The sequence below is a fragment of the Passer montanus genome, unplaced genomic scaffold (genome assembly GCF_014805655.1).
Source record: "Passer montanus isolate IOZ18808 unplaced genomic scaffold, ASM1480565v1 scaffold42, whole genome shotgun sequence".
NCBI lineage: Eukaryota > Metazoa > Chordata > Aves > Passeriformes > Passeridae > Passer > Passer montanus.
In genome coordinates this window covers 2,591,747-2,614,889 of record NW_024369041.1, presented here as the reverse complement: position 1 = coordinate 2,614,889, position 23,143 = coordinate 2,591,747, and the positions used below count along the sequence as shown (strand labels likewise).

Below are 23,143 nucleotides of genomic sequence, written 5' to 3'. Positions count from 1 at the left end.
AGGATCAAGCTTCTCTGCAGCTTTCTTCACACATCTGGCTGGAAACATGCTGCATGCCCCTAGCACCTTAAACAATGAGTCAGATTCAGTAATCAGTAGGAAACAGAATTAGCAGTGAAGGCAAAGATATTCATGCAGTGCAATTTACAACAAGGCATCTGTCTGTGCATGAATTAGTATTTTCCTTAATTATCTGTAATAGGAAATCCCAAGATTCTCAGCTGGCCCTGTCAGTCAATATTAACTACACACTTGGAAAATGATACAAAAATAGAAAGGAAATTGAATCCTTCAGAGGCTGCAGTAGCACTTTACAAGGAATGCAAATAGAACTTCACTGGGAACAGTTTCACTATTGGCATGGTTGGTCCCACTCCACTGCAGAGTTTGCCAGCACATCACACAACACAACACAATGTGACATTTAGTTAACTTGCAGCTCTCACATATTGCAAAGAGACTCCCAGAGATAGAAACACTGGTGAAAGCAGCAAGTCCAGAGCAACACCTGATGGTTATCCATCTATGCTCACCTTTCAATGTGCAATAGTTTGTCTTTTCAGAATTCAGACAATTTGACCATAAAGGTGATGTAGTCCTGCAAAGAACTGTGTAAGGCACACTCCCGATTTTTCCTGGTTGAGGAAATTGTGCAGCTGCTGTACTTCAACAACAGGAGACCTACTGTTCCTTCTGTCAGACCTGGCTGTGTAATAGCCAGTCACTTGCTACAAAAGATGTAATCTGCACCTAGCAAGCAGGGACTGCAGGGACTTGGTGTGGGGTAGGATTGTCACTCAGATATTAGGTGGTCTCACTTGAGGCTTCAGAGCACTGCTGGCACAGACACTGCTCAGATTGCATGACAAAGTCCATCTGCAGTTGCACAGGTTCAAGAGCCCCAGTTATCAAATACAGCAACTACAGACATGGTCTGCAGACTTCAGGTCAGCCAAGCATATTTGTCTTCTCCAGGTAGCAGCTATAGAAGACAGGACAGAGAGCACCTTACCCAGTGTCAGTCCTGCACAATCATAGCTGCAGCCATCATGGAGACAGGGAGTGAAAACTGATAAACCACACACTTCTCCATTAGTCTTACATAAAAAGAAAGCATGCAGTCTTTCCCATCACCATTCTTCATTCAGTCTGCTTCATCTGCTCACTGTGCCTCTGGCATTCCACATCCATCTCTCTTTACCACATTCATTCTCTTCCTTTCCTAATTCTACATTTCCCCCCTTGGCTTCTCTGACATGTTTGAGAGGAGAAAGGATGGTACACAAAGGCACTCATGCTGTGTCTCCATCACTGTCCTTAGCTGTCATCCAGCTAGATACAACCGTGCTTTTGGGCTAAATCAGCAGAAAGTTTATGTTTTTCTAAGGCACTGGGGTTCAGTAGCTTTAAAAGGAAGCAAGCACAAGTGTGAATGAATAAATAAACTAGACTAAAGGCTTTGTTAGTTCTCAGAGGCAAATCCCTAGCAGCAAAAGACTGGCCCAATGCACAGCACCACACACCATCAGATTTCTTTGCTTCATACAAGCCAGTAATTCAAGTCAAGCTTACACTGTCTCAACAGCCAACAATCCTCAGGTATTCATCACCAGATACTGCAACTTACTCAATCATCACTTTATACTTAACAAAAATATATACCTTTTATAACAATACACTCCTATGTTAATCCAAAAAAGGGTTTTTTTCACCTCCAGAAGACACCCACAAATATTTGATTTCTCTTTCAGGAGAGGAGTTCACTCAAGTACTTATGTTCCAAAAGGGAGCACAGTTAATCTTCTTGTAGAGAACTGCATTTACAGTCAATTACTTATTAACAGCGTATTGTGTCATACTGACTTTGAATATCTAAATCCACTGCTTGCTCCCAACCTCTTCTGTTATATAATTTGTGGCTTGGAAAATGTCCATGTAGGTCCTGTCATAAACCCATAACAGCTCCAAATATCAGTGAGAATTATTTCTATTAAGTAGGTTTGAATGGCTTTGCTTGTTGTACAAGTGTACCTAAGAGCTATTCTGTAAACAGGTCTTGATGTGCCAGAGTATTACCCCTTCCACTGTTTGCAAGTGTCTGTCCTCATATAAAAAGCTATGTATATTTAATATTTACTTGATAGCTTACAATGCCTCAGTAATTAGTAATTAGGGAGCATTTCAGATAGACATGAAACTAAAGTTTTTCTACACACAAAAAGGCTTCTTCATTCAGATTAAAATACCTGTTAAAACAAGGGACTTGCTTTTAGCTTCAGTTGCCCTAAACACTTAAAAAAGCTCCTAGCCAAAGTTAATAGCTAACTTATCATTCCTTCACATGTATTTTATTATCTTTTATATTCCTTGGGAAAAAACTTCAACATGGCAACCTAATGTTCTACCAGAGAAAGAAGCTGCACCTTTCCTGCATATGATCTTTTTCTCTGTGAGAGCAGGGCTGTTCCTTCTGATACAGTCATGACAGAGTATGACACTTTAATTCACACACAGCATTGGGGACTGAAAGCATGAGAAGAGAAGCCAGGTCCTGCTCTGCCAAGGGCTGTTGGTATTGCACCAGGGACCACAGAAGCAAAATTTAAAGCTTTCTTAGAGCAGGTGAAGAGATCATTCACAGATTGTGGCCCAAGGGAAATGCCAAGACTTTTAAAGGGTTGAAGAAAGGCTCTAAGGAAGGTAGGGAACAGCATGAAGGCTGAGTGCAAAGCACTATCCTTTGAGATACACTAGGCTAGTATATGTCTACTACACTAGACATACTGGAAAAAATGGTGATTTAGGTTGAACATTAATTTCTATGTCCATGGCTCCATGATAGATTACACATCATATAAAAAGCATACAGAACATGGTTTTAAAAAATTAGTGTCTTCTGGGCAAAACTGATTTAACAACAAACTGCAGACAACTTGTAAGAAGGCAGCTGTGAAAACTGCATCAGTAAGGGGGGAAAAAGGAAAGTCATTTTCCTGCCTAATGGCAGGGTCCTCCTCTACACTGATGGAAAAGAAGCATAATTGATACCTTAGTCCTACACTGAAAACAGATTCTTACGTATCATTAAGAGGATATATTTTTCCTTCCTTGCCTTTTCTAGAGTATCTGGTAATCAGACAGGGCTGACCAAATCACTTTAAATATTCTCTATAACAACACCTATGATGATCATCATTAGAATCTCTGATTGTTAAAAAATAGGTTCCCCATGCCATAAACATCTGGTCTGTTTTGCACAATCATGCTGCTGAGGCAGCTTCTGCTGCCATAGTTCCCACCTGACCAGGCTATACCTGCTGCAGCATCAGAGCCCTCCAGGCAGCTATGACCAAGAGACGTAGTTCTACCTCCAGCTTGATCATCCCTCAGCAAATTCACACCCACAAACACACAATTAACTACGGACTTCCTCTTTAGTAGTAGCCATAAGGCAGAAATAATTTCCTTTTTCTGTCCAGAATAACATAGCTTTTTGTGCAACCAAGGAGAGGCAGGCTGTCTAGACAAAGCTAGGACTCAGGCAGCCTCTGTTTTTTGGTAGGGACTTTCTGAATGGCTTTACATGACTCTTAATTCATGTCCAATTTCTGAGCTACAAGGAAGAGATACTACTTCCTTCCTGTCTTTTTTTTCCCCCCCGTTCTTCTGTGTGGTTTTAGAGGGGAGAAAACCCCCATTCTTGACACTCTTAGAATGGAAACATCTTGCTCCTTGCAGTGTTTTACAGCTTCCCACTATAAAGAGCTCATTCTGTGGTGAGAAATGTGGCACTGGGGAAAAGGGAATGTTATTGCTTCCCTTTCCTCAGTAGCCTGCTTTATGAGAAGAGCATCTGGCATGGCAGGCCTTCCTCATAAAGTACAGTAGGACTTGACTGATACAACCAGTGGTCACATTTGAGTTGCAGTTTGGCCCATGGTGCACCATAACAAACTTATATCTTGTCACACACTTGTGAGATAAGACAAAGTCAAAATGCTCACAGAATAATCCTGTGCCACACAGATTATCTTTCCAGTATTATACTCCTGGAATTCAACAATAAGGGCTACATCAAACACCAAATAAAGTAGAAATCATCACTAAAACAATTGCCTTATAATTGCTTTCTGAAGCAGTAAAAACAGCCACATACTCTCTGACTGGAACAACTAGGAAGAAAACTACATGTCTAAAGAAGCCAAAATAGAGCATTATCATCACTCATACTCAGCCTCCATCAGCTCCCTGTATTCACTTTAGCTGCACTTGATTTTCCATTCTCTGACCAGGCTCATTGCAGAGGAAGAAAAAAAAAAGCATACCTTTAAGATACAATACAACATCAGATTATATAAATGACAACCTGTAGGATGAGCCCAAATAGCAGCAGAGAGAGTGCTGTAAGCTGTAAAGCATTACTAGCAGCAGCACTAAGAAAAAAAAGGCCATATCACATAGAAATATAGTCACCAGAGCTACACAGGCTCAGACCTGAGTTTAAGTAGCACTCCTGGGCCAATAGGCAGAGTGTGTGGGTGGGAGTCTAAGATGAGGTCAATTAGAGTCATTAAAGCCTTGTCACTCAGGACTGACACATTTTCATCCATCGTAAGCAGGAAATAAAATGCAACACAATTCTTCAGAGAACTCGCAGCTAAGCAAACAATGTATTTGCACAGACCTAAGATATATTTGAGGAATTATACTGTCTCAAACAGATATCACAGGCTCCATTGCTCTTATAATTTAATTTTTAAGTGATTATTGGCACAGCTGGCTCTGCACATGACTTGTGCCTACACAGCATGTGATCACATTCCTCACAGCCTTGTGACAGCTCAAAACATTTTTCTCTGCCTATGCTCAATTTGGTTCTGATGGTTCTGGAAATGGTAGGAGCCCCACACTATCAGCTTTGAATCAATGTGGCCAGTTCTCCTTCCCTCCAACTGCTATTTTAAGCAATGTCCTACAGTGTCTTGCAGAACACGCTCCATGTGTACCTCCCAATACCAGGGATCTTTGTGTACCTAACACCAGGACATCCCAGAGTACAAGGTGGTCCACATTCTTGACTATTATCCCTGTATATTTTCCTTTGTTATTATTATTTTTAGTGTCCTATACCATATGCTATTTTGCCATGCAGAGGAGCTAAAAGAAAGCATGAAAGAAAGTGCAGCAGTACAACTAGGACAGTTAACATTACTGAAAAGTACTGCTCAACAGCAGTAACTTGCCAGGAAGAAGTGTTGTGGTGACATCTCCATTCTGCTTCCACAACCCAAGCTATCACCTCTGCGTGGTGCTTGTTGTATGGTGTTGACATGTCCTCTGTTTTCTCCTTGATTCAGAGCATTCATTTGCCCTGTTGCTAAAATGAAGGGGAAGCATGAACAGCCTCATGTCTATCTGATCTGCCAGCTTGTTAAAGTCCAAAGTTATAGAGAGCAAAAGAGAGGCTGCAAATCACTTGAGTATAATTCACATCAGGAACTTAAAGAGGAACCATAAGTGAATTTAAATGCAACACAAGAATTACTTGGGGATGTAATTTAAGCTTGTGTGATCACACTGTAATCTTGAAAGAGATGTTTTCTTTTTAACTTTTTACCTTGGTAAGTGTGGCAAGAAAAGGTAAAAGAAGAGCTATAAATGCCAGCAAACCAGCTGCTTTAAGGGGAGCAAGAGTGTTTTCAAATTCTCAGAACCTGGTGTGAACTAATAGGCCCTAAATGCCCTGAGCAGCCTCACCTGTTGCCTCCACCCACCCCTCCTGATGAGGAGCTCTATTTAGCTCAGCCCTGGATACACTTTTTTTTTTCCTCTGCAGGAATGCTGCTGGGCTGTAGCTCTAGCCCTGCTGTGTCTGGGTCTCTTTGGTCTTTGGCTCTGACTTCTTGACTTGGCTGTGAAGCTGCTCCCCGAGATGTCTTGTCCTCATTATCCTCAGCAGGTCTTATCCTAAAGTAATTTCCCAACATTGTTCTTGGGAGTGTGCCTAAGGATTTAGACTTCCAGCTGCTCTCTCCTGACCTGGCAGCTTCTCAGGTAAAGTGGGAATGGACCCTGGCTGGTGGAGGTCTCTGCTCTCCTGGTGGTGCTGCTGTGTCTGGTTTCCAGTGCTGGCCCTCAGTATTTTCTGATACAGAGCTTTTTACACAAGTTTTACTTACTGAAAATCACACTTTGAGTATTTCTTCTGGTTTATTGGGGTTTTTTTGGGTTTTTTTTTTACATTTGTAAATGAGTGATACTAATTTAATAAGGCTTTTATGAATGGACTTAATTCAATTACACTTCACCTGGTGATCCCTGTCTGAAAACATTTGATGTGAAAAGACCTTCATCCTGTGATCCTTCTTCCTAGGGAACTTTGAAAACTAGTCCAGGCTATTGTAGTCAGCTTTTTTTACACATACTAAGTCAATTTTCATTTAAAGCCTCATATTCAATTCCTTTAATAATGTATTAGCAGAGTATTCTTCTATTTGTGTCTGTGAAGCTCTCATTCACATTAGAAATTACTGTTGTATAAACTGCAGTGATTGTTATATGCAGCACAAATTGGTGTTAATCCTTTTTCTAGAGATAAAATATTAATTCTGTAATAGTTTAGAGCAAAGGTATTTGATATTAAGTGATAAGTAAATAAACAATTTTATCCCTCCTGGTATGCACCAAACCAAAGTTCTCAGCATTTTCTGTGATCCTTCAACTTCCCAAGACTGGGAGAAGTAAGCTTTCACTGAGTGAGTCAACAACTCTGAACTTCAGGGTTGCAATGAAGGTAACAGGGTTCATGAATTATGTACAAGACTTTTCAATTTATAATACAAAGTGACAAATAGCAAGTGGGAACCACTGATGTATATTACCTTGTGTACGTTTATTACATGTAAAAATTGCTTCTGGCAAATGCAACTGAGAATTATTTCTAGTGTTTAGACTAAAGTCACCCTTGCAACAAAGCCCTGTTTAGGAAAGGCTGTTTATGTTCAAACTTAATTTTTCATTAATTGGTCTCTCTTGTATAGCTCCAGTCTTGTGACAGCGCCCCAGTACCCTTTACAGACTAACTGCTGCTGTCTTTGCTAATTAAAATTTGCATATTAAATTGGACAATACTGTATTATGTTATGGGCAGAAGTCTGATGTGTGATGTGGGTTATAGCAATGGTCCTCAGTCCTTCTCTGATGTCCCAGACTGTTCACTTCTATAGCTCTCAACTGAGGAACTTCCTTACGAAGTGAGTTCCTTATGGGTCATTCATGTTTCACATATTTTATGTTCCAGCTCTCCTGATCATTACTGTCAGAATATTCAGTCTTTTCTCCAGTAACTAAGTTGTTTTGGTGCTGCTTTTCCCTCTTGCTATAATCAAATTGATAAGCTGTCTAGAAAAGTCATGTGATATTTTTTATAATACCTGAACAATTTCCAGCCACACTAGAGCATATGGCTTGAAGTAAGAGAAAGAGTGCTTCTCTTAAAATTGAAGGTACTAGAGATCTACTTAGTAATTAATCAGAATCTGATAGATAATGTAAACTAATCATATTCAGGAACAGTACACAAGTCAAAGTTTAATTTGCTTTACAAGTGCTGAGAATTACTTAGACCAGGCAGTAGTAGGGGAATAAAGTGGTGGACAACTGAGACTATATCAAATGTTGCTACCAATGCAGAAACAAGGGACAGAAGAGAGAAGATTGAGAAACATGGACCTCCACAGGATCTGTTAAGGTAAAAGACAAGTTCAGCCACAGAAGATTACTTTACTTACAGAAGGCTCTTTTATGCCTTTCATCACAACTGATCACCAAGAAAGAGGAGCTTCTAAAGACTTGAGGTCTTTGCTAAAACACACTTTGCTCTATTACATCAGAAAGGCTTTCTTGAGCTGTCATTTCAATTACCAAAAAAAAAGATATTTCTTACAATGTAACAAATACACCCTGGGTATCCTGCGGCAGAAGAGATGGAAAAAAGGCCCTGTAGTTTTGTCATGTGATAAAATAGTTTGTAAGTAAAACTATCGTACCTTGTCAATGCTTTTACATTAAAAATCAATAGCTATTCAAATGAAACTGTACCCAGAGAAATCAAAGTTAGCCCTCTTCCTTCATGCAGAGTGACCTATTGTCCATCCCTTCTGTATAAGACACTGTTTACTTAGACACAGTTAATTGCTTGTGAAGCAGATAGGAAACTTTAACAGCTGCCTCTGGCTGGGGCCTGTGTCTTATCTCAGAAGGTAGTTAATCTTTCTGTGATTGTATTTGCTGGAACAATGTAATCAAATGAAGGAACAAAACCTACTTTCATTGTTTACTGTTCAATAGACCGAATTAGATTGTAAAACAGATTCTAAAGTAGTTCAGCAAGCTGACCTTAATGCTATTGTTTTAAAGAAAATACTCCTACCCTCCTTGGCTATCTTGTAAAACCAGAATTATGCTGTTCTTGAACTAATTTACCCATAACCAGGTGAACATCTATTTCACAAAACAACTATATCTATGAAATAGTTCCTATATAGTAAATTTCTGATAGTATGGGTCATGGACTTCTTTTAAACTGTTGATAATTTGTTAGAATAAGCATAGGCTTTTCCAAATTATATTAATTCAACTAGTGAATTATATGCAGCAACATGCAGTACTGTGCCTTTTCTCTGGGTGGGGGGGAAGGCACATTTTCATGTTTTCATCTTATCATGAAGTAATGTCATTCTCCTCAAAGGAGGCTTCCTTCATTACCTAAAAAAAAGCCTTCAAGTCTGCAAATATTTGAGTGAAAGCTTTTTAAAGGTCTGTTAAAAAGTCTGTGTATTTGTTAGCCTGCTGGGTGTGCAGAGAGCTCTTTGACACAATTAGAGTCAGACTGGCTGATGTAAAACTCAGAGTTGTTCCAAGCAATAACAATCCCACATTAGTTCACTGTAGGTAATGTACTGTACTGTTAGGTACTGTTAAGAAAAATAGCTTACTTTTGTGCTTTTCCATTTTCCTACAAAACTAACTGTTCTTCCTCAAAGACTGAAAGATGATGAAATGAAAAAAGGATAAGTAAGAGAATGGAATGAATGAGAGATACAGCTTGGGAAAATGGAAAGGAATGAAGGGTGGGAGGAAAAAGAATAGATTGGGATGAGAAGAACAGAGTAAGGTGAAAAAGGTGACAAAAGAAATAGTTCATCACTAAGGCAATATTTATAGTGGAAGAAGAACAGTATAAGCTGGGTAAATGAGCTCTTGCTTGAACTATCAGACTTTCACAGAACACCATTTAAATAGTAATGAGTGTAATGAGGAGGCCATCTTACTGTTAATTTTTTCCAGTTACACTCAATTTCCAGCAGGACTCCAATCCCTAGGATGACATCTTCTGCACTGGTAGATCAGCGTGTACAATATGATATAAAGTTATTCTTTTCTTCCTGTACAAACTCCTGAAAGAACCCAACTCCTCCAATGCCTGCCATTATGGGATTTACCATGGTCAGGCGTGACTGAGAACTCACCTCAGAGTTTTGCTTTTACCAGAGCGTCCCTTAGTCTAACACAGTGGGCTCTGGTCAGACCTGCAGTGATGGAATGCTCTTGATTTTTTACTTGTTTAGCAAGGTTATGTGTTCATTAGTGAAATGAACATATTAATATTCACTTTCCTGGCCAACAAAAGGGCTGTTAAAACTAGTTATGCCTTAATCTACCACATGCATAAACAATATGAAAATCAACATGACTTGGTATATGCTTTAGTTTGTTACCATAAACTTTTTAGCATTATGAGGTTTGATAGAGGTTAAGGGATCCCAGTTATGTTATCACACTGGTGATACAGTGTGATACAAACCTTCTGAAATCTTATTTTATAGCTTTTCATCTATATCTGGAAACTTGCTCAGTTTTTGAAAATAGTTTTATTAATAGAATTTGCATTAGCTGTGATTTAATTTAATGCTATTTCCAGATAGTTTCATTTTTAACTTGCTTTTCAAGGAAGTGACAACTTCTAGGCATGAAAAGAAAGGACCAGAAGCATGAGATAAAGGGAAGAAAACTAGTAGTGGGGTCTGAAGTTACTAAAAATCTTTAGAATGAGGAGGGAAGTAACATGATCAGGATTTGCTTTAAATTTTGGAAGTCTCAAAGGTCTGCTGGTTACTTTAAAAGAATATTTGATACAGAATTTCAGAATTCATTTTCTCTGTAAAACTAGCTTTGGTTTTCTTTCTTTGTGGGTGGTGGCAATGAGAAAGATACCTTTTCTCTTTGTGTGCTATTCGTATTCATTATTAGGAATATCAATCTTTTGGTGAGCAGAGGCCTTTTCCAGCTGCTTTGGACATTCAATGGCCATTGCTGAGTACATTGGCTCTTCAGTGGAGTCCCTTTTTTGAAAACATGATTCCTGTGACACATTTGCTGTACAAATTTGTAATCCTCTCACATAAATGTCAGAATCATTAGTAAGATCAAAGTATTTCATGTCAATAAGTATTCCTTATGCAAGATACATTTGATTTGACTTATTAGACTTATAGCAGCCTTGTTTCCTTACTTCCCATATTAACATCTGGTGCTGGTTGGTGCTTTACTAAAAAGTTTCTTAATTGTTGTCCTTTAGCAAAAGATAGTTCAACTAGTTACTTTTTTATTGATGTATCCTGAAAAAACCCGAATATCCTCTCGTAACCTTTCTGAAACAAAGATATTTTTAGTTTAAAAGCTCCAGGCAAAAAATATTGAACGGGGCCTATCAAGAGCCTTATTTTGACAGTTCTTTTCTTGGAAAAAATAAAACAGAATCTGCTTTTCATATCACTTGAAGATGTAATATTGGGTTTTGCACAGGCAAGATCCATCCTCTGACTAGGACTAATGTCAGTGTTCATGCAGGTTGCTTTTAGTAAGTAAGCCTCCCACACCACTAATGACTTTTCAGTTCCATTAGTCTGCTATGCATTATTGATTAGTGCTGTAAGTAGATTTATTTCTGTTCCTAGAAAGTAAAGGATTGGCACCTCTGTTGATGAATGTTACCTTAGTTCTTGCTTTGGTCAGTTCTGTGCCGACTCCTTTCCTTCCTCTGCTCTTGTCTGTCCCATTTCTTATTTTTTTCCTATTACTTACTTAAATGTTAGGTGCTTTCCATCTACCTTCTAAGAGAAATTTGCACTCAGCTTTGGAAAGTACATAGTATGGAAATGAGAAACTCATGTATGTGCAGCAATGTTTTTTTCAAAGCTAACAGGGTGAGGTTTCATTTGTGCTGCTCCTTCCAGAGCCTGACTCTGCCCATGGCTGCTCTGCTCCCCAGGGATCAGGGCTGCTGTTGGCACTGTGCAGGCTCTTCACTCATTGAAGCAGCTCCTAATCCCACCATTCCCAGGTTCCAGAGGCTCTGTAGTTCCCAGCTGCATGGGATAATGTGGTGCTGGATTTCTCCTGATTCATCCAGGGCAATACAGTGTACTTTGGGTTTGTGACCAAGCCCCATAAACCCAGATCCAGTTCTCCAATCTCTTGAATTCAGAGACTGTGAACTTTGGCTCCTTTTATCTCTTTAACTAGTAACTTATTACACTGTATGTGTTCTTCTAGCTATCATTTAGTCTGCACTTTTGAATTGCTTTATATGTTGAATACCTAAACTTCAGTCATCAGCACCTCTGTTCAGTACAAGCTATATATCTTTGGCTGTTTTCTGCATACTGTTCCACAGCTGTCTGATGGCTTATGTCCCTGGAGGCTACAGACATTTTACTCTTTAACAGAGTATATAGCTTATCACCTGCTCCTTTAAGTCCCTCACTATTTCTCTTGTACAGCTATAATAATTTGACTCCATATTTTGCTGTCAGCACTGATAATCTACATCATATTTTAAAGTCAGAGGTTTTTAAGTACTTAAATGGTATTTTGGGGAAATCCTACTTAATATCAGGTTATCAAATGTCTGTGATGTTCAGTCATTCAAGTTAATTCTCAGTTTTTGGAATGCATCACCTCCATCGGATGTGGGACAGAAACACAAACATCACGTGCCTGTGTAAATTAAGACTTGGGACTTTCATATAGAAGCTAGTGCAGGTGATGGTAAAATAAGAGTAACAGAAGTTTTAAATGTACCTGGTTTCATGTGTCTGGGTGGTGTTTTTCTGTTAGACCTGTCACCTAATAGCCATTATTTTTCTGCAAGGAGACAGAGGGAAGCATGTATTAAGTGGAGCAGAAAGTTCCTCAGTTGGGGACAGGTGGTCGAAAACGTTTTCATTCCTGTGAAGGAAAAATATTTAAATGATCTTAAATAATCTGAGTAATTTCTATCTTTTGGTAAATAAGTTGTATCCTGAATTTAAACAGTGTCAACCTTCTGCCTCATGCAATTCTAATCATAAGAAAACAAATTGCAAATTATTCCTCAGAGTTTAGTTAGGTAAGTACCCTGCACAAAAGATCACCAGCATCTTTGACTCCTACAAATGTATTTTCAGAAAAGTACCTAAAGTGCCCTCACAATAATTATATAGGTCAAGTTCCAGAACCAGGGTTCCATAATGCTCATGCACAGATGATCATTAAAGGACTAAACTACTTATCTCCCTATGAGTGGATGTTTCTCCTACATCCATAACTCCCCTGGCTGCCAAAAATTAAGAGCCTGGTCCCAGTGGAATAATTGGGGAATGAAAAATAGTCTCTCTGAAGTCTCCCCTTCCTTATTTTTCTGTGGTCAGTGAATCATGATGAGTGTTTTATTGCTGTTATTATTTCAATAAGCAAAGGTAAGAAATTCAGAAGCACCATAAAAGTACAAGAAAAGCCTGAGAAACAGAAGCAATTAGAAACTATTCCATATTTGTATTGCATTACAGTGTTAGATTCTTAGTTCTATTCAGCCTCTTCATTCTTAGGTCTAATTCTTATACAGAAACCATGTTCCTAAATCTTCAGGTAGTCTGGATGCTTCAGTTGCAGGCACTTCTCTCAAATGTGAATCTCAGCTCTGATCATCAAACCTTGAAAAGCTGAACTTTTAATAAGACTATCTGGGTTATTAAAAAAATAAATTGTTTCATTAAAATTGGTGAAGCAAGAATTCATTTTCAGAGGAATAATTTCTCTTCCAATAATTAGAAGAAAGGAGGGAAAGGGAGCTTGGGTCTCAGCTGGTTCATTCTGGCAACTCTTTTGAAAGGCACTTGCATATCATGAGGAGAGTTGCTAAGCTGAGCTGAAAACTGGTTTTGTAGTATGACTGTGTTTTAAATTATACAAAGCCTTCCAGGAGAGGCTGTGTTAGCTTTCAGATTTCTGTGCTTTTGCTCAAGCTAAAGAGCAATTTAGCTTGGACCAAAATAACTCCATGGTTCAGACTGCAGCCTTTCTTTTCCCAGACTTCTACATTGACAACTTGAAACTACATTCCTACCCACACCCTGAATCCTTTTACAAACCCACAAAAGCTCCATCAATGTTTGAGTTAGATCACTGAAATATGGGTTGAGAAGCATAGATTTGCTGAGCTGCATGCTGTTTGAGGCTGAAAGAGTATTTTAGGGAAATCTCTCTGTATTCTTGCACTCTTTCCTGGCATGCTGCTTTCAGTCACTGCATGTGGGGTTTGACACACCTTTGGACTGTCTTATAATGGCCACTCTCATACTCTACTGATTATGCTCAGAAAATAGGTCTGAGTTACTTTGGAATTGAACTTAAGAATGCTGCCATGAGGGTTTTTTTGTTCATGGAGTAAGCAACCATTATCACTGTTGCCTTGCTTGCAGTATGCCAGAGCAGGCTGAGATCTCTGCAGTTGTCTAATGATGGTAACAAGTTCCGATTGTTGCCCAAGGAAGTTTATTTCTGAACTGAGAGATAAACAGCCCTGCACTCTCACACTAAAAGAAATCCAAGTAACTCTTCCACAAGTCAATGAATTTGAAAACAGAGACTTTTAAGTATGTCCATGGTCAGGAATATAATGGCAAATGTTTGTCCTGATTGCATGGTTAGGATGTTTTGAACTTCATTTAAATTTGTGAAAACAGAAGTGACTGTATGTTTTCCTCTTCTCCCTGTCTATAAGTTATTATAAATGAACACTAAAAAAGTAGCATTTTCATCTCCTGAGTCACAGGCAGCAGCAATGCATTTTTTTAGTAAAATATATGTGCATTAAGCACAAGGGCTTAACTTTTTGGATGGATAGAGTTTTGTTTTGATGTGGGGAACAAGAGAGGATAAGAATAATTATTAAATTACATTTTGTAACTGAAGCTGCAAGAAGGGGTAGAAACACACAAAACATGTTTTTGTGATCAGGAAGAAATGCCTCTTAAATGTCCATTTTTTGTTGAGGTGTTCTGTGGTCTTAAGTTTCATTACTGAAAAGAGCACATTAATTTTTATTCCTAAGAAGTGAAGTAGCTGAGTCATTAATTGGAAGTGAGATAAGGCCTGTCTAAATCTGATGGTAATGAATCCACTTGTTTATTACACCGGGAGAGGTCAGTCACTTCCTACTGGTGACATCCTTTCAGTTTGTACAAGAAGGAAACTTTATGGTTGTGTGCAAAATCACTCCAGTATCCTGGGGACTCAAGCCCATATTCAAGGCTTGATGCTGTTAATGTGTTTTCTTTTTTCAAGCACATTTGTAGCCATCTGAAAGAGCAGAAAGAGTGCAGTGCCCAGGTTTCCCTATCACATATATGAATTTCAGGATATTATTTCAGTGAAAATTTCTTACAGTAAGTAGAGATGACATACTTGTCTATGTCTGCTGGGTAGCAAAATTATCACCCAATTATGTTTTTGTGGTTTGCAACATCATCTGCAAGTCATGAGCAGGAATGCCAGTTCTGAAGGGAGTAGGCAGAATCATAAAATTGAAGTAAGAAACTGCAGTTTGACTTTCTGAGCATTGGTGCCAGTATTTATCACTTCATATAGGTTTGCTTTTGAGATGTGTGTTTATTCAGAAGGCTTACTCTTTTGCTTTTCAAACTCTAGAAACCATTTTTAGCTGTCCACATTTTTATTAAAACAGAACACTGACATTTTCTTGTAGTCACACTGAATTATTCACAAGTTCACCCAAAAAATTAAGCTGAGTATATTTGTTAAGTGAATTCATGGCATTACCAGAAAATGGAAGTCGTACCACATTTGCATTGCTCTAATACTTATTAGAAATGTTAGGCAAGTCAAAACATGATCCCAGTGTGGAATAAAAAGTCTCTGCTCCAAAGAGCTTGTTATCAAAGTACAAGGAGACAAGAAATGGAGGTGTACTGGCAGGAGAGGGGCAGATAAAATCAGACACTACAGATCAGTGGTGTCAACATGGCCAGCAGGCTGTGTGTGCCTGCAGCCCAGCTATTGTCAGTGTCTCTTGTTGCCACTGCCACCAGCATGCAGAACTGCATGGAGACAAGCAAATCATGCATGGTGGAAACGGTTCAGGGAATGATGGAAATGGGCATCACTGGCTGACAGGATGAGAGAGCTGGCAAGCCAGAGCTGTCTGAATGATGACAGCTAAGGTGGAGCTAGAGAATCTGTCAAGGCTTTTAAAAGTGAAAACCAGAATATATATCTGATTTGAGAGAAAAGAAGGGTGGAGGGTTGTCAAAGAAGGGGATGCAGGGCAACAACAGTCAAAGAAGGGAGCTGGGAGAGGATAGGATCAAAATGAAAGGGGATTAGACTAAGCTGTACACAGTCTCACTTGCACACTTGCATCCTGTCTGCACACTTGTGATAACTGCCCTGTACTTTCCATTAATTAAGGCAGGAGTAAAAGGATGTCATAGCAACTGAAACAGAAGTGACTGAGGATCCAGAGGAGGCATTTAGCAGAGTAGGTATTAAGAAAGGCCACACTTCAGAGCTGAACATAGAAGAATGTGTTCATTTAGAGGCCTTGTGTGGACACTTGGGAAATTGGAGTCCACGGTGATAACAGGCTGGATGACAGCCCTAGCAGAAGAGTTTATAAAGAAACAGACATATGGCTTTACACTTCTGTACACTGAGAACCTCTGATAGTATATCTGCACTGCATTCTGCTCTAGCTTAAGCGTTAGGTCTGTTTGATTTCAGACTTTGTGTGAGGAGTTTCAAGTTGCAACAGGGGCAAACTCCTCATAATGTCTCTGTTCTCAGTGGCCATTACAGAATCCTGCCCAAATCTTGTACACACTTGCAGCTGAAGCAGAATTTGGTGCAGGCTACTGCTGGCTCTTTCGTCTTGTGTAGGACACTGAAATTTCTTACAGACTCAGCTAAAATATTCTCTAGCAATTTTAATTTTCACATGCTCATAGGCTCTTTTCAGAAACAATTCAAATACAAGATTTTGAAAATTCAGTGATGTGAGTGGTCTGTTTCTTTGTTCTCATGCTGCTCCAGTTTCTGAAAGCAGTGGGCACAGCGCAGTCTAGAACAGCAAAACAGGGCAGCTGCAATGGCTTGAATCTGCTGAGATTTGAGATGCCTGCTGCTTATTAGCGCACCAACAGAATTTTCTCCCACTACTGACTTGAGAATTGTGGTTTGCTTTTTTTCACCTACATGACCACTGATGGTATTTCTTGAAACGATAAGCTTTCTTTCACAGAGATGTTGTAAGACAAGATTTGTGTGGCAGAAAAAGTAATTGTATAGCATCAGGGCAGCAAATGTATTCTCTGCAGATAAATTGTGGACAATAGTGCTATTATCTAAGGAGAAAAATGAGAATTCTTTAATACCAAGTGGTATCACACTTTGTTTACCCTCTGGTTATCATGAACTATTATTTCTCAAATATCTTGATTGCTGTGTGTGGATAAAAATTGCTTCATAATGTTCATCTTTCCTTAGTCTGTTCCTCAGAGATCTCTCTCCATTACTGTCCTCTGTCTTACCTGGCAAGATATTTCTGCAGCCCCTCCCACAAGAGGCTCAAGCCACAGAGTTCTGTATATTTCATAGGTAACTACCCCAGAAGCAGATGGGAGTCAAAAACCAACCATCAAAAACCAAACAGTCCCAGTAGTTCTTCCTGTAAGCAGTACAAGTTCTCTGCCAGTGCTGACCAAATCCTGGCACTGCTGTCTGCCACAGGCCCTGTGTGCACCTCTAGTGGCAGCCAGCATTTCAGTAGGGGGAAAATGCTTGATACAATTTCCCTGCAATTTTATTTCTCACCCCTTCCCTGTCAATAATCCTCCTCTTATTGGCATAGTATAGTAGCTGGGAAACACACCATTCTGCTGTATCTCTGCATGAGCAAATCTTTCATAATGCCTGCTTTCAGCAAAAATTACAAAGCAGCTTCGACACCACCATATGCTGGTCCCACATTTCAGCCCACTGTAGACTGACTTGCATGTGATAGAGACATGGTTTACCAAGGGGCAAGGGAAATTTTCTTTAAGTTTTGTATCTAAGTATTGCCAAAAAGATGGGGCGTTTTTCTGCAGTGATACAGCAACTTTTCAATTGTTTTTAAATATAATTTTTCCCTGCCAACAGTAGGCACTAAGCTGCACCAGCACAATTGGCTTTAGTTCACACATGTGAGAAGGTGAGAGCTCTTATTTGAGAACTAGAAGTAGGGAAGCTTCCAGCTGGAACTGTTTGAAAAGAGTTGGGCTAACCAGAGTTCCTTGGAGAAGGGTAGGCTTTGCAAAGACGTTAAGCCATAGGAGACAGGGAAGGATCAATCTGAGGGCTCACTCCACAAATCAGGGTTAAGAGGCTTTTTTTTGGAGGCACTGCAAATCCAACCTGGCTGGTTTTGAGAACTCATTGTGCAACTACTTTGTGTTTAGATGCTGTGAGGAAGGACAAGAGGGAACAGAGGTGGGTTGACCTCTTCAAGCTAGCTGCCCTTGAAGCCATGAACCCCCAGGAGAAGCTGGAAGCACAACTGGGGGAACTCAGGCAGAGAAGCTGCTGGAGTGTGCCTTGCCATAGATTTGCAGTCTAATGCCATTTACAGGGCTACATTCAGACTGTTGGAGAGATCACTGATGGAATCTTTTCATCTCAGTGGAAAAAGTTTTGGTTTTGCTAAGTATAAGAAAAAAATCTTGTGTTTAAAGGGACTTCTAAACCATCCTTTCTGGTCTGGCCCTTCTGTACTTGGCCCAGCCCTGGGATTCTCCCTCTCCTGCTGTGGGGCTAAACAGCCCAGAGTTAGAGCTTGCTGGCTGCACCCTAGAGTTTGTGTCTTTACTGTTCACCATAGATCTTGGCTACCCTACAAAATCAGAACTACCCATGAGGTGAATTATTCACTTCCACAGCACAATAGAAACCATGCTGATTTGATTCACTGTTTTCTATTTTTTCTGTTGATCTTTGAGGAGTCCCAAGAGTATGCTCCCATGAAAGGCCATACAGAACTTTGTATTCAGTTTAACAATATTATTTACTAAGGGTCTTCTTGCTTCCTGTCCCCTTGCCAAGTTGTTGCAGGCATGAAGAACTAAATTTAATTTTTATGATTAATAGAGCACACAGAAGATATATATTGCACAGCTCTCTCCCTGTCTTATTTGGGGTGCCAAAAATTGCAGTGCACTCTCTGAGAACAGCTAAGAAGTGGGAGAGCTCCCCTCTGACAGATCTTAGCTGTTAAAAGGCAAAAAGAACACAGATGGTTGAAACCAGAGTTATTTGTAAAACAAGCAACCAGTTTTCACCTGCATATCTGAGCAGATATATTTGTTGCAGGTACCAGTAAAAAATTAGGGCCTAAAAATGCTTCTGAGAGAAACATGTTTTCAGGTGTTGCAGCCACTGAGAAGCAATACCGAATGAGATACTCAGGGCTCACACTATCCAGGGAGAGCTGTGTGGGGAAGGCTGCTGTGGACTCATATTTTATAGTGTGATTTTGCCTTTTGAGAGGCAGATACTGCAAATAAATGGACACTTAAATGAAAAATCGATAGTTCTTCCCTTTGTCCTCACTCATAGGATTACCTAGCATGTCAAGAGGGCAACCAGAGCATATTTTGAGCATTGAGAACTGTCTTCCCCAAGATGTTTTCAGGAATTGTTGCTATTATTCCCCACATCACAATCAGGAAAAAAAATACAATCACTCAACTTATTAACAATACCAAGCAACTTTGTTTTGTGAATGCCTCCTTTGTGCTAACTCACATCCCAGACCTGTGTCTGCACTCAAAGAAAAGTGGGGCTTCACCTTTCCCATTTCTGAGTAGTCTGTTCTTCTTTCCTTATGCTGGCCTTGAAAACCTAGGTGATCTTTCAGAAAGAAGCCCAGGTGAACCTTTTTAAAGGTGCCTCAAAGTCATTAAAGCCTAGCTGACCATGGCCCTGGTCTTTTAACTCTCCCAGCATTTCCCAAAAGCAGCCTGTTTATCTTGTAGGCAGCAGATTACCTGTTCTTGCAGTGCACTCTATTCCTGGAGATGAGCTAACACCTAATTCCCCCCACAGCTCCCAACCAAAGAAGAGGAAAATTAGTTCTTTTCCCATTATTGTGAAAGAAATCTTATACTCATTTGGACTTTAATTAAATTTTATCCAGACATTATCTTTCCCTTTTTCTGTTAGACAATTTTCTGTTTCCTGGAAGGGTCCCAGAGTCTGTGGTCTTTCTGCTAATTTTGCCTGTAATTTATAAAAAAACTGTGAACAGAAGTAAATTGTCAGCAGCAAGAGGTTGCCTTGGGTCTGCCTGAGCCAGAGCTCATTCTGCCCTCCCTGAGCTGTGCCTAGGAAGGTGCTGCTCACACCCCAGTGCTTTGGCTCTGCCTGAGCAGTGCTGGCACTGCAGCAATGCTGCCTCTCCAGCATTCCCCCCTTGTCTGTGGGCTGGGAGTGGGCCAGACCTCAGTAGGGGCCATTGCCAGTACAGCAGATCCAGCTGACCAAAGGGATATTCCATGTCATTCTGATGTCTGCTCAGCAAGGAAAGCTAAGAGACAGGAGGATGCAGGAGGCATTTGTTATGACAATGTTTGTTTTCTGTGATAACTGCTGTGCCTGCTGAGGCCCTGCTTCCTGGGTACTGGCTGGCCAACTCCTGCTGATGGGAAGTAGAGAATAAGTATTTTATTTTCCTCTGCTTCCATGCACAATCTTTGCTTTTATTAAACTGCCATTATCATGAGCCACAGGTTTTTTCTATCTTATTTTCTCCTTCCCTCCTCATCCTGCTGAAGATGAGGGAGGGATGGAGTAACTTGGTACGCAGTTGGGATCCAGCCGAAAACAGGACTTTCAAGGTGGGAAGGCTGTTCTCACCATAGTTTAATGTGACAAAATTCTGAGAGATTAATGCTAGGCAGGTTTTCCTTTCTTTAGAAGTTACTGGAGGGCAATTCAGACCTGGGCCATAAGCCAGGTGAACTTTGCATGTTTCACACACTGAACTTGTGGCAAAAATGTTGGAATGCTTTAGAATGAGCTGATGCCTTTGGAAAGTACCTGGAGTCATAAAATGATATGTTTTCTCCTTTAGGCTTCCCAGAAATACAACAGAGGTAAGCTTTTGGTAGAGAATAAACAAGAGAAAAAGAGGCCAAATTTCCCCCCTGATCCACAAGTCTAATGTTATGATTAACTTCAAGTGAAATAGCCTCAACTGTAGAGAAAAACAATTATTGCTCAACAGAATACTTAGAACTGTTCCCTCTGGTTTAACAGATATCTTTTAAAGCAAAGAAAACCTGAAAGAAAAAAAGTTTTGTGATTTGCTACATGTTTTTGTCTGACTTCCTAAGCCCTAGGGACAGAGAATGAGATGTCTCATACTTCTAACCTTGTACAGTTGTAGGATGATTCCTCTCCTTCAGTGGAACTGGAGTCATCCCACATAAAACAGGGCAGCTGAACTGCCTCTGGCAATTGGCCATAATAAAGGATCACACAACTGCCATCATATGAGAACGTCCCCACTGGCCATGAGTGTTAGGGTCCCATTTTCAGAAACAGTTTCCCTAGCTTGCAAGAGCCTAGCATTCAGAGAAGCAGAGTCCTAAGGCTAAGGAAGGATACCAAATGAGTAGCCCTCTTTGGACTAGCATCTGCTTCCCAGTGGGAAAACTTTCTTTCTTTCCTTTATACTGTATATTCTTTCATAATATGCTTTCAGGAACTGCTGAACTAATCAAAGTAATCTCTCTGCAAAGGCATGTATACCAACACCAAATCTAATGAAGCAGGAAGACAGCTTCTATAATGTCTAATTTACTTTCAAAAATATATATTTATTCTGTGATTTGATTACTCTGCCAATCATATTACAGGCTCCCTTAAACTGCCAAAAAAGTCGGTGCTTCCAGACTACCTGGAAACAAAATATTTTCAGTGCATTAACTCATTGTTAAGATAAGAGGGAATAAGGAAGTAAAATGTCACTTGTCTTCCAGGGAAAAGGAGAACTTTATGTACAAGCTGTACGTAAGCAGATTGAATGTTGGCATTGTCCAAAACTAAGACATAAAGCAGAAAACTAAGAGGATCTAAGCAATGAAAATGAGAATGTCAAGTCAAAGATCACATCTGATCTAGTACTTATGCTTTTCTTGAAGATTGTATGTCTGAAACTTTGTCTTATCAGTTTGACAAGATCAGGATGTAACTGTGCAACTCCTTTGAGTACAGAGTTCATGCACGGGAGACCTACCATTGTCTCATTTCTCTGCATGTCAATCATTTCTGTACTTTCTGCTCTACTCCTTGATAAACTTCATTTGGAGATAGTACAAGCCTTTGCCAGTTTCACATTGTGGCTTTCTGTAATGGCATCTCCTGACTAGTAGTAAAATGCAAAATTATCTTCCGAAAAGGTCCTGCCCCCCAAAATGTCCATTGTTTGCTACAGCATCCTTATGGTGCAAGCACTGTGCATGCACAGAAGGGTGGATTTGGAGATCACATTAATAGTCTTTTGAATCTTGTACATTAATGTCACATCCAGCATTGCCCTGATATTCATGTGTCACAAAGAGAGACGGGAAGAGCGCGCTCTACAAAGTGACCACAGAATCTCAAACACTGGCAAAGGTGAAACTAGTCAGTGGATCAGCCATCTCTGGGTGCAGTTCTGCCACAGCTGGTTTAAATCTGGCTTGGTTCCATCTACTAACACTGCAGAGCACAGACACTTGATGAAATCTGCCTTTCACAATGGACCTGCTAATAATTATTCTTAGGGTGTCATGGTTTGAGAACCTGTAGTGTCTAAGAAGTGTCTCTGCTGGTTAATGTTCAGTGGCCTGGTGACAACAAGGATTGTTTCTGTCCTTGAATGAGTGTCAAAAGGATTGCTTCCCTCCTTAAATGACCATTAAGGGAAACTGCAACACTATAGATGAGTGCCTTTCATTAGAGGCTCAGCTCCCATTCACACAAAGAAATGCAATCCTTCAGTTTATGGTTAGGTACTGCAGGTGTTCATTTAAGGAAAGGTACATGTGCAGAGAGCTGGGGGAATGCAGTTCCCACCATTACTAACACAGCCTTCTCACAAAGGCTTTCCAGTAACAGTTCACACCATCTATTTTTAATACCAACTGCAGTGAAGATAATAGCTTGCATCAGGGTCATTTGGATAGTGGGTGGAAGGCCTAAACTCTGTGATACTTAGGCTTCAGTATCTGCTAGAAGAGTTTTTTCACACACTGTGCCTAATTCTCTGTTGCAATCAAACTTCGCTTTACAACAGTAATGGACCTTCAACTGGGAATTCAGCAATTCATGTCTTTGCACAGTGGAACGTAAAGCCAGATTTGTGTGAATGAGGATCTGTTCATGTGTACTTTACCTAAACACAACTGGAAAGAAAGCAGGCAACTCATGAAACAGGTGGATATTTGCTGTTTTCCACTTAAGGTATTTGTGCGGGGCTTTTTTGGGGGTTTTTTTTGTGTTTTTTTTTTTTTTTTTTAACTAAAGAGCAGAAAAGGATGATGTCAGATTTCAGATTTTATCCCTATGTTTTGTTTATTTTTAGAAGTAGACCAACAAACAACCATGACCTTAATTCTACAAGGCAGAAGTGCATACAAGCACATTGTTAAATATCAGAATCTATTTGAGTTCTGACAGTTTCAGTGGAACTGTACACATGCATCTTCTTTAAAAGCAGACTACA

The 23,143-nt window shown here is 39.9% G+C and overlaps 2 protein-coding genes across 3 annotated transcripts in view; one reads left to right on the top strand and one right to left on the bottom strand.

Annotated features, from left to right (window-relative positions):
• WAPL (WAPL cohesin release factor) overlaps positions 1–23,143 on the bottom strand; it is a 135,733-nt gene that overhangs the window by 76,961 nt on the left and 35,629 nt on the right. The gene's annotated exons all lie outside the window — the stretch shown is intronic.
• The window catches only part of OPN4 (opsin 4), a 39,122-nt gene continuing 21,823 nt past the window's right edge, over positions 5,845–23,143 (top strand). The window contains exons 1-3 of the mRNA XM_039719779.1: positions 5,845–6,054; positions 7,693–7,750; positions 22,715–22,881. The gene's annotated coding sequence lies outside the window, so the exon portion shown is untranslated. The remainder of the gene's footprint in view (positions 6,055–7,692; positions 7,751–22,714; positions 22,882–23,143) is intronic.